Below are 15,758 nucleotides of genomic sequence, written 5' to 3'. Positions count from 1 at the left end.
CCTGCCCGAATGCATAGTGCCAAGTTTGGTGGAGGAGGAATAATGGTCTGGGGCTGTTTTTCATGGTTCGGCCTAGGCTCCTTAGTTCCAGTGAAGGGAAATTTTAACGCTACAGCATACAATGGACATTCTAGACGATTCTGTGCTTCCAACTTTGTGGCAACAGTTTGGGCAAGGACCTTTCCTGTTTCAGCATGACAATGCCCCTGTACACAAAGCAAGTTCCATACAGAACCCTGTGTGGAAGAACTTGACTGGTCTGCATAGAGCCCTGACCTCAACCCCATCAAACAACTTTGGGATGAATTGGAACACCGACTGTGAGCCAGACCTAATTGCCCAACATCAGTGCCCGACCTCACTAATGCTCTTGTAGCTGAATCGAAGCAAGTCCCCGCAGCAATGTTCCAACATCTAGGCCTCCCGAGTGGCGCAGTGGTCTATCGCAGTGTTAGCTGTGCCACTAGAGATTCTGGGTTAGAGTCCAGGCTCTGTCGCAGCCGGCCGCGCTATTGGCCCAGCTTCGTTCAGGTTAAAGGAGGGTTTGGCCGGCAGGGATGTCCTTATCCCATCGCGCACTAGCGACCCCTGTGGTGGGCCGGGTGCAGTGCACGCTGACACGGTCGCCAGGTGTACGGCGTTTCCTCTGACACATTGGTGCGGCTGGCTTCCGGGTTAAGCGAGCATTGTGTCAAGAAGCAGTGCGGCTTGGCAGGGTCGTGATTCGGAGGACACACGGTTCTCGACCTTCGCCTCTCCCGAGTCCAGGAGTTGCAGCGATGGGACAAGACTAACTATCAATTTGGATATCACGAAATTGAGGAGAAAAATGGGTAATAAAAAAAGCTATTACATTTTAATTTTTTTTATCTAGCGGAAAGCCTTCCCAGAAGATTGGAGGCTGTTATAGCAGCAAAGGAGGGGGACCAACTCCATATTAAATGGCCAAGATTTTGGAATGAGATGTTTGACGAGCAGGTGTCCACATACTTTTGGTTATCTAGGTGTTTTACAGTAGCATAGGCTTTCCAATGTCATCACAGCCACTACAGGTCATGCTACCGTCGGAACTGTCAAAAAGCTCACCACACACCCACACCTGATAGTAACAGGCAAACCCGACATTATGACAACCACAGACAGAGGAACACCACCACTTCAGCTTCTACCGCAACTTGACAACCGTCCTGAGGACACTTTCAGATTTTCCTGTCACAACTGCTTCTAACCGATTATCTGTCTACCTGGCAGTGGCCATGGTGGGAAGCCGGCTTTGATTGGATTCAACTTCCACTTACATGAATATAACAGGTCAGGTAGAATATAAATACGCTGCTATGTGCAATGTCCTCTGTGTATAAACAAGTTCTGAGGTGTTTGAACAAAGGCCTGCCTTTGTAATAAAATAAAAAGTACGGCTGAGAGCGTCGCTCACATATTATTCAGAACCCAGTGTGACATTTGGTGAATTGACAGAGGATTTGCAATTTTTTTTTTACAAAAAATAAAACCACATAACGTGGAAGAAGTAAATAAAGCAAGGCAAAAAGCTCAGTATTGCCATATTCAAAGAGGAAATGAGTAAATCCCCGCCTTTCCATGTGCTTACCCTTAAGCAGTGTTTCTTTGGCTGCACGGGTGTGATTCAATTCCTTGAAAAGACGGCGGATAAATATATTTTAGCGACACCATGGGCTTTGACGTCTTGTCAAGGTTTAGATGTAATGACTCTGAGATGCATGTAATTTAAGCGCTCGTTGTGTACTGTGCGGGGGGAAAACTGATCGCCTACCAGCCAGCAACAAGACCGACAAAAAACATTCTGAGCTGCTTTGCTCTGATTTTGACAGAACGGTGTATTATCTTTGCTTTCTGATGCCATTTCGTTTCTACATGAACAACTAGTCATTTGGGCTTTCAGAGACAGGATGAAGTGATAAGCTTGTTGTCTTTGGTGCTGAGAGAAAGTTATTGTCATGTCTACTGTACACAACATATCCTAGAGCAGAGATTCAAAGGGTAACATCAGAGACTATCAAAGAGTGGAAACTATAGGGGGGGGGATTTCCAACAGGATCATAAGCCTCAATTTAAACACGGTCAACAATTAGGTGCCTTGTAGCACACTGCAACTAGGTCAAAGACCAAGCAGGCAATGCTAATCAGTTAGTGTACCATGTCACACCTACATGTTGGTAATATGAAATAACACTGAGAACATTGAACTGATGGCACACGAAACACAGATCGGTAGTCAGGAAGAGAGATGTTTAGGCCTATTCTGCTGTTTACACTGCTGCATCTGCAGCACACACACAAAAAAAACACATACACAGCTCCATATCAAAGGGAGAGAAAAAAAAAATAGCCAGTGAATGTGAGGTTGTGTTCTCTATTGAAATGACTGGAAGCAGCGTGGTGCTAGTGCAGTCAGCGAGCGGGGAGAGTGACTTGCCGGCGATAGCTCTTTCATTCATCGCCACTGGTGGCCCGCCACTGTGTCCTTACCCCACGATGGTAGAATCAATTTACTTGGACCCGCGTCGAGCCATTAAATCCACACGCACAGAATGCAGAGAGAGGTGGAAACATTCAGCAACAAAGATATTTAGCCCATTCTATTCACCCCTCTGAAAAAAAGCTGCTCTTCCCTTCCCCATGGGGAAACTGGATAGTGCCATTTTTAAAATTACTCAGCGGTGAGGAGCAACAGTTTTTAAAATCTCGCTCCTCCTGTTATCGGCAGACGCAGACGGCGGGTCGCAGGGCCTTTTCTCCCGGAACACGCTGTTTCGGGGGTTAAGATTACAACGCTGTGATTATATTTTGACGAGGGGGAGGTAAACACACATTTACTATTTGACGGTGTGGGCAGTTCACCGGTTTAATAATGACACGCTGATATGAGGCGGACAGAGAGACTACAAACTGAAAGGTAATGTTCTCGCAGCTGCTTAAGTTTGATATCCTACCTGTGGCAGGGTAGTCTATTGATCGATGAGATATTTTAAGGGTCATTTTGCGCTACTGTGTTTTTAAACCTTTTCTATTCAATGCTGTCTGCTATTGATACTGGTCATGTAATGTAATTCAATAGGGCCATGCGCTCTGGTCACTCTTCTGGCAACAACTCAGGTCTGCTCTAATGTAAGAGGGATGGTACTGCATGTGTCCGAGGCCCTGCTTTGAATGGCCTGGACAAAGACCAGACATCCCTGGTGGATTGTTCTTGGGTTCCTGCAATTTGCTTTGACACCATGACATTAAAATGATGCCAAGAGGCATACCATTTTTTATTTGAAGGCAACCAATGCATTATGTCACACGCACCAAACACAACAATACCGTGAATTGCTTACTTACAAGCCCTTAACCAACAATGCAGTTCAAGAAAATATTTGCTAAATAAACTAAAGTTAAAAAATTATAAAAACAGTAAGATTATATAACAATAACGAGGCTAAATACAGGGGTCATCGGTACCGAGTCAATGTGCGGGGGTACAGGTTAGTTGAGGTCATTTGTACATGTACGTAGGTTGTAAAGTGACTATGTTCAGAAGTCTTATGGCTTGGGGGTAGAAGCTGTTAAGGAGCCTTTTGGACATAGACTTGGCGCTCCGGTAGCACTTGCCATGCGATAGCAGAGAGAACAGTCTATGACTTGGGTGACTGGAATCGGACAATTTTTGGGGTCTTCCTCTAACACCGCCTAGTATATAGGTCCTGGATGGCAGGAAGCTTGGCCCCAATGATGTATTGGGCCATACGCACTACCCTCTGTAGCGCCTTATGGTCAGATGCCGAGCAGTTACCAGGATGCTCTCGATGGTGCAGCTGTTGAACTATTTGAGGATCTGGGGACACATGCCAAATCTTTTCAGTCTCCTGAGAAGGAAAAGGAGTTGTCGTGCCCTCTTCATGACTGTCTTGGTGTGTTTTCACAATGATAGTTTATTGGTGATGTGGACATCAAGGAACTTGAAACTCTCGACCCCGCTCCACTACAGCCCTGTCGATGTAATGAGGGTGTGTTAAGCCCTCCTTTTCCTGTAGTCCACGACCATCTCCTTTGTCTTGCTCACATTGAGGGAGAGGTTGTTGTCCTAACACCACACTGCCAGGTCACTGACCTCCCAATAGACTGTCTCGTTGGTGATCAGGCCTTCCACTGTTGTCGTCAGCAAACTTAATGATGGTGTTGGAGTCGTGCTTGGCCACGCAGTCGTGGGTGAAAAGGAAGTCCAGGATCCAGTTGCAGAGGGAGGTGTTTAGTACCAGACTGTTGGTCTTGGCATTGTACTGCGAATAGCAATTTAACTCAACTTCACTCCATCACCTCCCATTTTGTTTGGTGTAGCAAGACACAGATGACAACACAACAATAGATCTTTAGAACACAGCGTCTTCAGAAAGTATTCACACACCTTGACTTTTTCCACATTTTGTTGCGTTACAAGGTGAGATTCAAGTCAAAACTGTAAGTAGGCCATTCAGGAACATTCAATGTCTTGGTAAGCTCCTCGTGTATATTTGGCCTTGTGTTTTAGCTTATCGTTCTGCTGAAAGGTGAATGTGTCTCCCAGTGTCTGTTGGAAAGCAGACAACCAGGTCTTTCTCTAGGATTTTGTTTAGCTCTATTCTGTTTACTTTTATCTGACAAAACGGCCTAGTCTTTGCAGATGACAAGCATGACATGATGCAGCCACCACTATGCTTGAAAATATGAAGAACGGTACTCCGTGATGTGTTGGTTTTGCCCCAAACATAAAACTTTGTATTCAGAACAAAAAGTGAATTGCTTTGCCACATTTCGCAGTTTTACTTTGGTGCCTTGTTGCAAACTGGATGCATGTTTTGACATTTTTAATCTGAACAGGCTTCCTTCTTTTAACTCTGTCAATTAGGTTAGTATTGTGGCGTAACTACAATGTTGTTGATACATCCTCTGTAAACTCTGTAAATGTGTTTAAGTCACCATTTGCATGGTGGTGAAATCCCTAAATGGTTTCCTTCCTCTCTGGCAACTGAGTTAGGAAGGAAGCTTGTATCTTTGTAGTGACTGTATTGCTACACCATCCAAAGTGTAATTAATAACTTCACCATGCTCAAAGGGATATTCAATGTCTTCTTTTTTTTTCATTTTCAATCTGCCAAATAGGTGCCCTGCTTAGCGAGGCATTGGAAAACCTCCCTGGTCTTTGCGGTTGAATCTGTGTTTGAAATTCACTTACAGATAAATTGTAGGTGTTGAGTACAGAAGTAGTCATTCAAAAATCATGCTAAACACAATTATTGCACACAGATTGAGTCCATGCAACTTATTATGTGACTTGCTAAGCAAATGTTTACTCCTGAACGTATTTAAGCTTGCCATAACAAAGGGGTTATATGCTTATTGACTCAAGACATTGCAGCTTAACTTTTAATTAATTTATAAAAAATAAAAATAAAAATCGAAAAACAATTCCACTTTGACATGATGGGGATTGTGTGTAGGCCAGTGACACAACATTTTAATGTAAACCATTTTAAATTCAGTCTAACACAACAAAATTGGAAAAAGTCAAATTGTGTGAATACTTCCTGAAGGCACTGTATGTATGCGTACGCACATGCACACAGAAGGCAGAGGGATGCACAGACAACCCCTCTGCTCTCCCCTTCAGTGGCTCTCTAGTAGGCTTGGGCAGTATACCATATATGGAGGTATTTGCAAATAGCCACGGGATGATTTTTCAATACCGATTACAATACAGACAGAGTGTAGACATGCTGCTCCAGACCCAGTACTGTTCTTCCTTCAGATAAGGATGTGTCAAAACTTTCTTAATTTATTATTTACTCGGGTCATCCCGCTCTAGTGACTCCTTGTGGCGGGCCGGGCGCCTGCAGGCTGACTTCGGTCGTCCATTGAACAGTGTTTCCTCCGACATATTGGTGCAGCTGGCTTCCGGGTTAAGTGAGTGGGTGTTAAGAAGCACGGTTTGGCGGGTCATGTTTTGGAGGACGCATGACTCGACCGTCGCCTCTCCCGAGCCAGTTGGGGAGTTTCAGAGTTGAGACAAGATCGTAATTCGATCGAATTTGGGGAGAAAAAGGGAGTCAAAAAAATAAACATTTAAAATAAAAATCTTAATTTGCACAATGACTCTCGTTCACATTCACTTGGAAATGTCTAAACTCACCAAAAATGACATTTGCTAGCTCCTACCTATATATGTATAACTTTATGAGCTGGATTGCCGGTCTTTGCAAGTTGTTGATTTTCACTTGCACTTGATGGCATATTTAGCTAGCAGCCTCCATTCACTATCACTTGTGCAAATTATATTAGCACTATGGGCTTTTTAGCGTTTTTTTTGGGCGCCCCTTGTGTACTAAACCAGTAATACCATAAATCCCAGGATGAGAGAAGGATAGTATGACTATATGAACATCTGGATCCCGCCCAACCCTACTCTCCAGAGCCAGTCTGGCAAAAAGTAAATGTAAACAGTGTGGACAGCCAGTTGAATTGATCCCTCTGCAAATGAGTGAGCAATACTTTAGCGAGACGTTGGGGTGTACATGAAAGGGTCTGACGGGGCCTCAAAGGACCCCATCTCCCTCCATCCTCCTCGATCGATAATGCTTCTTCCCGGTCATCTTCTCTGCCTTTCAAGAAAAAAAGAAAACAAGCAAACAGACCAAAGCTACACTAAAGCCGGTACAAGATTTATGTGGTAAATATTTCAGATTTCTGTGTGAGAGGCGCTCCATTGGCCTTTATAGTCTGATATGCTGTGCATTTTTAAAACTCCATCAGTCTTTTCATGGCAATGAGCCACCGGCCACAATCAATAATCCTCCTCCTCATGATGGAACCCATTCCTCCCCAAAGTTTTTCCTTAAAAGGGCTTTTATTGTTGGACCTGGTGTACCACTACAGTAGGTATTCTTAAACAGAGGATATGTGGTTTACTTTGTTATTTTTTATAATTCTGGAAAGTTTGTGCATTTGTGTCTGACTAAAACGGCCACTTTTGTTGCCTGATAAATCTGACACACCAACAGTATTGAGAAAAACTTCCAAAACAAGCAAACTATACATGTGATGCCCATCACCACAACAACAAAAAATGCAATGGCAGTTCTTGATAAGGAGTCATACCCATAAGCCTACCTTGCTTGTGTCCTGATAAATTCAACAATGCAAGGGCTGAGCAGATGTGGTTCGTACCCATCCCCTATCCTAGCAGCGCCTGTTTCACCAGTAACAGCTTCCTATAACAGGTAATTCCACACAGAGATGGTAGAAATAATACCATCCTCCTACCCCATCCCAGCTGGGCAATTACATGGCCTCTAACACCCGGTCCACTCTGGTGAGGGGAAACCCCCGAGTGTGCATTTGGGCTTGGTGGTCCCTTGTGGCCTGTTCCTGGCTTTATGAGCATCTTGTCTTCCCCTCAGCCCCCAGAGGACACCAGGCACAAAAGCAATCTCAGGTAAATTAAAACCTGATGCCTGCTATCTCTCCACTCTCTCTCCCCGGCTGTGCCACCGATACGAGCCTGAGCCCTGAGAATCCTGCTGCTAAACCCGTTTGGGACTGATGGGCCCATTGCGGCCTTATTTATCTATCTGAGGGAGCTAGCCAGGTGTTGAGGACCCTTCTTAGCTCTGTCAGAAAGGGCTGTCTGAAGAGAATGCCGCTTAGTTTGGGAGGCCTTTAGAAAGGCTTTTAAAAATGCGGTCAATTTACATGTCATCATCAGTTGCAGAATACTATTCTCTCGCTTTCTCCCAATGTCATCTCTCCTTCCAGAGGAAAACCAATAAGGAGGCAGGGAGATTTCCCTGATTAACGTCTTCCATTGGGGAGGAGAGATGTTGGTCAGGCCGTGTATTGCCCCAGCTTGCTCCAGATCCAGATAGCAGCCTGGTCCCAGAAATAAAAAAAATAAACAGTCGGGGGGAATTAAATGCATCAATCTCTGCATCGATGCGTTTATGACTCCTGAGCAACCGCGATAAACTGTCTCTCGCGCGTCGCCGCAGCAACTCAGCCTAACACAAAGTTCTAACTCTGGGAAGACTAGACAAAAACAAGACAAGAGCTTTACACCCTGTGCTTCTCACCACACGTTTTCTGGAATCAGAGCGTTACAAACGGTATACGGGCTCCTGGGTCACTGAATTGCACTGGGCCCTGTGGTACAGCCAGGCTGTGAGCTAAGGTCCAAAATATTTGCAGCGGCTCTGTTCAAAGAGGAAATCACAGATCAACAACAGGGGCATGTCACATGCTGCAATCTACAGTACCTTCATCAGCAGAGAGAGCTCAAACAGCCAGAACGGTAGGCCCTCACAGTTTCGAGCCTCAACTCAAGTACAACAGACCACCTCCAGGTCAGGGAGATTAGGATAATCCCAAAATAATTTGGGAGAACAACAAGGGAGCGGGATCCCAGGGGGATAAAGGAATGGCTCCGAGTCAACCTCATATTCCACTGGCCATACAGGCAGTGGTGTAAAGTACTACTTAGTAAAGTAGAGATATAATTTTTTTTTTTAAACTACCTATTTTTATTTGACAACTTTTACTTCACTACATTCCTAAAGAAAATTTACATTTACCCTGTCACCCACTTACTCTCTAACCCATTTACCCTGTCACCTAGCAAGACATTTACTCAAGTATGACAATTGGGTACTTTTTCCACCACTGCATACAGGACCCTACGAGGTCAAATCTGTCGTTCTGCCCTTGAGCAAGGCAGTTAACCCACTGTTTCCCGGACGCCGAAGACGTGGATGTCGATTAAGGCAGCCCCCGCACCTCTGATTCAGAAGGGTTGGGTTAAATACGGAAGACATTTCAGTTGAAGGCATTCAGTTGTACAACTGACTCGGTATCCCCCTTTCCTCTCATGTCCATCTCAGTAGATGAAGACCGTTCTCTTCATTACAGTTTGAGGGGGAAAGTCTGTCAGCTGCATCAACCCCTCTTTAAATGTGTTTCATTAGAGAACATTGTAATAGTTGTGCATTTCTCAAGTTATGGCACGCTCAGTCATTTTCAATGTCATCAACTGACTGGCTCTTTTGAAAGGTGTCATTTTATACTTAATGATACCATCTGACATGGTTCACTTTGTGGTTGTTCTAATGTATTAAGAGCTAACAGCTTTTAAGAGTTAAGTTCCATACGGAATCAGTTTCACTGGACTTCTTGTAAAAAATCGGAAATTGTATCGATGTTGTTACTCTTGAAATGTAGAGACTGGGAACTGCCCATCGCGGTTCCACTACACTGCAGTTGTGGAATTTCTAAATCTATTCTACCATAAGTTTCCGCATCATCTGCCAGCCATTTTCTGTAAACCTTGGGAGACTACCTCTCAGACCATATAATCGTTGAAACGTTGACGGGAGCGTTTGGCTTTTCATGACTTCATTATTTCTATCAATAAGGGTGAGAATCTAAAATGCATTAGGCTGAGTGGTGACCCGCGGTTTAAACGCTGGCCCATTGACCCGAACAGCAGAAGTAATTAATCATATTATGCTCACATCGAGCTTCTCGCAAACTCTGGCAGCCCATTGCCAACCATTCACTTTATGCACCAGGAGGCCACTCGCTCGATACTCCCCCACCCCACCCCACCTCCCAGCTGGGAGATACACTTGATCAGCCGAGCGGACATCCTACTAATGGAAACGTAGCAGCGGTGTACACGACCCAGCAGAGATGGGACAGAGTCCGAGGAACGGGGAGAAGAAGAATCCCATTTCTCCACAGGTGGATAGGAGACATTGCAAATAGCAGTCTGGTTTTAGCAGCCTCAGCACGCCGTCAATGGCTTTACCCTCTTCCAATGCCTTTTTTGGCCATCCCCAGCCACCGTCCATCCATCCACAGGGAGGGAGAAAACCAATTTAGCAGGCTCCATCTTACCATCATTTCAGCAGTCCCCTGTGATTACCTGGGTCCTCTCGGATCAAAGTGGCCATATAATTCATTAGCCCGGTTCAAAGGGGCTAAATCACTTGTCGCTACTTTCCTCCAAGGCCATGGGGCAAAACGCAGAAATCTAGATGAGCCATGTACCCCGGGAGGGCCAAAAGAGTACTGGCTTAAATACAATGAACCAATCACCATAGAACTAGCAATAGAGGAAGCTAAGTGTTTGACATATAGACTGTACCATTTGCTGCAACATGTGTAGAAGCAGTCATTAAAACAGATTCAAGAGGGGGTGAAACCAGGCGTCCCTGTTGTTACAGAGCAACTTCCTCTTTGTCTCAACGAAGCTATAAAACAACACAGCGGCCGTGTGATAGCAGAAGGAAGTCATGAATAGCGTAGCGCCAGGTAAGGGGGATGTGAAATCAGATGGAACGGCCTCCTGAGCGGGCCGCTAAGGAGACGTCCTCTCACTGCCGCCAAATGATGATGGATGAGACGTCCGAGCGACGGGGAGATTCACCACTACAAGATACGCCGCTTCCTCGTTCACTGTGTCTTCCAAGCTCTTTCATAAACTAACTCACTTCCACGCCATAATTATACTACATCCGTCTGTCTTTACGGCCACAACGGCGCTCAATTAGGACGCGTCTAGACAACGATGATTGCAGACAGTGAGACGAGGGAGGTGGTATTGCGAGTATGTACTGTAGCACTGTGACAGAGTAACTAATTTTGTCACATAACACAGCTGTGCACTGCTGGCCAAGCGTACTGACAGTGAGTGATTGAGCCATGTAGTGAAACGTATTCTAAGCATGTTGTAAATTGGGGGAGCTTGGCGCGGAGGTGCTGTATACCATGTGACGGCAAGCAGCTGTGATCAGGCTTTGCACGGACAAGGGACAATATATCCAAGGTACCGTTGCACTAAACGTTCCTATGACAAACCAATTGTGAGACTGATCATTCCTGATCATTCATGCTAGTAGACAATGACCATGATCCTGCTTTTACATTTCGCACTGTGCTGCAAAACTGTGCGTTCAACATCTGTTTAAGGAATCGACCCTACACCTCCTGTCAATAGATGCAACACACCCAGTAATTTATTTGTGAGCTGACAAAAATAAGGGATGCCAGTCAGTCAGTCAGTCACTTCCCTTTACATTGGGGGTAATTAGAGCTTGTGATTTCACTAGTGTGGTGCTACAGCAGAGAGAGGGGAGGGTGGCTACTAGCCTACATTTATAGCCTGGCCTGTGGAACTTCAGAGAGTGAATGAAAACCCTCTGGAGCCTCCGTTTGAGCCGTAAAAACCATGCCAAGAGCCAAATGTGACCTTTTGCACTCACTGCACATGTAGTGCAGTATTCCATGCAAGAGTGAGTGAGTGAATGAGTACAAGAGAGATCGACGTAGATATTTTGACAATGCAGTTTGTCTGTGTAGGTGACGAACAGCTGAAGGAGGTTCAGGGAAGCGAGACCCTACATCTGTTTAACTGAATAGGGGAGAAAATGTGATACTTTTCAAAGTTCCAGTATGACACAGGACCTCCACCCTCTGTATTTCAGAGTACTAGACAGAGAAGTCCAAGTCTTTACTAGTTATGTTGGAGATTCAGAATGTTTGGTTTCCGCATAGCAACTCGTAGGTCAAACGGGGACCACTTGGATGCAGCCCAGTGAGATAGGGCTCACACGCCTTACTTGGTGCGTGTTGGCGAGGCCCTGCGTAGCTCTGCAGATAGAAATACTCAGAGGGTGCAGGCTCCATAGAACTGTTTTTATGCTCTGCTACTGGCATAAAAAGAGAGCGTAGGAAACAAGAGAAAAATATACAATTCTATCAAACACAGACTTGTGATGTGAAAGTATCTCTTGAAAGGGTGTTTCGGTCTGACTCACATGGAAAAGGAGACTAATTATCAGATTTAAAAAAACATGAAAACAATAAATCCTGTTCCTAGCCATGGCTCATTCATCCCAGACTTCCTCTGTAATCAGAGCCTGCAGATAAAAAAGTGGACTTTCTCTCTCAGCTCCCCCCTCACATTCTGCCAAACCAACGCAAGTGGTGCCAGTTCAACGACCTCTGGAAATTGACAGATTCCTCAGCACAAGAGTGCAGTGTGCTGAACTTGAGTTCTCTACTTGCTGAACCCCTCAGTATTTGTACGGAGACTCGAAGGGGAGAGAAGCACAAATCCCACATGGTTCGCTTTACTCGACGTCACCCAAAAGAAAAGGAATGCACAGCAAACAACATCTCTGCATTCCTGACAGATGCACTGTACAGAGCAATCATAAAAAACACTCAGATGCATATTTTCAAGATAACAAGGGGATTTGATCATTCTGTGCAAATGAACGCCAAAGAGGAAATTAGATAAAGTAGCTTTCATGCGTTCTCTATTTGGGCCCGAACACGTTTCCCAATTATACTGTCCGACGGCAGGTAGCCTAGCGGTTAAGAGTGTTGAGGTAGTAACCAAAAGGTTGCTGGTTCGAATCCCCAAGGTTGCTGGTTCGAATCCCCATCTGCCCTTGAACAAAGGCAAGAACAACTGCTCTCTGGGTGCCGATGACATGAATGTCGATTAAGGCGTTGGGTTAAAACGCACTAGACACATTTCAGTTGAATGCATTCAGCTGTGCAACTGACTGGGTATCCCATTGCTATGGTTTCAGGACTTTTTCTCCAAAGGATTGAACGACTTAGTAATAGTATGCCAAATAAGATATTTTCAGGACAAGATTTTACTGTAAAAAGTATACAAAAAAAAAAAAAAAAAAAAATGATTTCGAAGTTTAACAAAACCATACAACTAAGCACAATCACAAGTTTTACAATTTCCACTGAACATTTTTCAAGAAGAACTGAGGGAGATTTTATCGTAAATCTTTAACCAAACATTGCATCTGCACAGTTTTTCCAGTAAAATGTACTTTTTGGGGGGTGTAAATTGATCAAAGTTGTCATTGAGCATAGAGTTGTATGGTTAGTTTGGTCAATGTTTTTTCTTTTGGCATACATTTTAAAGGGAAAAATCTGATTCTCAGTGTAATTTTATTACTGTGGAATTGCACTTCACCAAACCGTGGGGGTCAAAGCAATTAGGTTCCTGAAGCAACTCCATTCACTTGGAGCATTAAAGTTATTTTTTAATTAAAGAACATTTCTTAAGATAGGGTTTCATTCTGACCATTCCTTAACCCATAGCCTTCAAATAAAATAACTGTCTTTTTCAAAGAAAGACCTATAATTTACATTCTAAGCCTATTCAAAAAGGGACATATGTAGGCTACAAAAATCTATAAAAAATAAAACCATTTATGTCAAACCTACAGGGTAGAGTTTTGAATTGGATACATATTGGCACAATACAGGTTTCATTATTGATTTGATTCAGCTGCTGCAAAGCAAAATATATTTCCACAAATTAATCATTCTAGCAGAGCGCACAGAAACCGTTGGCTGAGTCAACTTGCCTTTTGTCCACGATTTTACTAAAAAGGTACTACTGTCGGCTGCGTTTATAGACCCAGCCGAGGCCTCTAATAAAAACCCAACAACAAAAGGGGAAAACAGCAAATCAGCAGCAGACCCACGACTACAAAACCGCAGGCTGAACAAGACCTTGGCAGATGCAGCCACTGCACAGTTGTGTTCCAGATGCTTTGTCTGTTGTACTTATCCGAGGTCCAGGGGCCCTTTCAAACTCTCGCTCCCTCTCGTTGTTTCTCGGCCCCAAACGGGGCACAAACAAATCAACACGTACCACCAACGCTGCCCTGCTTCCCCATAGCTCTGACAGCGAGAGACATGATGGATGTTTATTTTTGTCTCAACTGATTCACTACGCCACCACGGCTCAATATCGTAGAGGCTTGAAAGATGATTTATTCCTAGACCCGTTACCATTCGATTAGCCTGCGGGCGGCCAGCCAGGGTCACACCGTTCTGAATGAAAGGAGAGCCTCTCTGTGTGATGCAGATGAAGGGGTGGGGGGGGGGGTTGGGACAGCACCTCACTGACTCCGCTCTTCAGCTTCCGGTTTTACAGAAAACTCAGCAGCAGGCTCTCGCCAGCTCCGGTAGGCCAAACAAGGCTTTTTTTTGTCAACCTAGTATCAAGCAAACCAGAGAGAAAGCGAGGGCCTCTCACTGAAGCCGCATTAAGACATCTCCCCATCTGCCTCGCCGCAGGTTCCAGAGGCCTAATTTGTCCAAACCTGGAGGTTATCGTGCCAACAATTACTCCCAGGAATATGCCTCTCCAGAAGGGAAGAATTGTGTTTGATCTCCCAATCAGGGACGTAAACAACATTAAAAAGGGCTTTGTTGTTTGGTTTGGAGAGAAAACATTTTATGTAAGAGACTGAGAATACTTCAAGGTTGAGTACATATGGAGACCTGCTGTTGAGCAAGATACAGAGGGAAAAAAGTATTTGATTCCCTGCTGATTTTGTACGTTTGCCCACTGACAAATAAATGATCAGTCTATAATTTTAATGGTAGGTTTATTTGAACAGTGAGAGACAGAATAACAACAAAATAATCCAGAAAAACGCATGTCAAAAATGTTATAAATTGATTTGCATTTTAATGAGGGAAATAAGTATTTGACCCCTCTGCAAAACATGACTTAGTACTTGGTGGCAAAACCCTTGTTGGCAATCACAGAGGTCAGACGTTTCTTGTAGTGTGCCACCAGGTTTGACAACATCTCAGGAGGGATTTTGTCCCACTCCTCTTTGCAGATCTTCTCCAAGTCATTAAGGTTTCGAGGCTGACGTTTGGCAACTCGAACCTTCAGCTCCCTCCACAGATTTTCTATGGGATTAAGGTCTGGAGACTGGCTAGGCCACTCCAGGACCTTAATGTGCTTCTTGAGCCACTCCTTTGTTGCCTTGGCCGTGTGTTTTGGGTCATTGTCATGCTGGAATACCCAGCCACGACCCATTTTCAATGCCCTGGCTGAGGGAAGGAGGTTCTCACCCAAGATTTCACGGTACATGGCCCCGTCCATCGTCCCTTTGATGCGGTGAAGTTGTCCTGTCCCCTTAGCAGAAAAACACCCCCAAAGCATAATGTTTCCACCTCCATGTTTGACGGTGGGGATGGTGTTTTTTGGGTCATAGGCAGCATTCCTCCTCCTCCAAACACAGTGAGTTGAGGCCAAAGAGCTCCATTTTGGTCTCATCTGACCACAACACTTTCACCCAGTTGTCCTCTGAATCATTCAGATGTTCATTGGCAAACTTCAGATGGGCATGTATATGTGCTTTCTTGAGCAGGGGGACCTTGCGGGCGCTGCAGGATTTCAGTCCTCCACGGCGTAGTGTGTTACCAATTGTTTTCTTGGTGACTATGGTCCCAGCTGCATTGAGATCATTGACAAGATCCTCCCGTATAGTTCTGGCCTGATTCCTCACCGTTCTCATGATCATTGCAACTCCACGTGGTGAGATCTTGCATGGAGCCCCAGGCCGAGGGAGATTGACAGTTCTTTTGTGTTTCTTCCATTTGCGAATAATCACACCAACTGTTGTCACCTTCTCACCAAGCTGCTTGGCGATGGTCTTGTAGCCCATTCCAGCCTTGTGTAGGTCTACAATCTTGTCCCTGACATCCTTAGATAGCTCTTTGCTCTTGGCCATAGTGGAGAGTTTGGAATCTGATTGATTGATTGCTTCTGTGGACAGGTGTCTTTTATACACAGTTAACAAACTGAGATTAGGAGCACTCCCTTTAAGAGTGTGCTCCTAATCTCAGCTCGTTTCCCACTTATTTCCCTC

At 44.7% G+C, this 15,758-nt stretch overlaps 1 protein-coding gene across 8 annotated transcripts in view; it reads right to left on the bottom strand.

Moving 5' to 3' along the window:
* The window catches only part of LOC106590348 (protein tyrosine phosphatase receptor type Ma), a 306,057-nt gene that overhangs the window by 250,274 nt on the left and 40,025 nt on the right, over positions 1-15,758 (bottom strand). The gene's annotated exons all lie outside the window — the stretch shown is intronic.

This window comes from Salmo salar, chromosome 29 (genome assembly GCF_965601325.2).
Source record: "Salmo salar chromosome 29, fSalSal1, whole genome shotgun sequence".
NCBI classification, from domain to species: Eukaryota; Metazoa; Chordata; class Actinopteri; order Salmoniformes; family Salmonidae; genus Salmo; species Salmo salar.
This window is presented reverse-complemented; position numbering and strand designations above follow the sequence as displayed.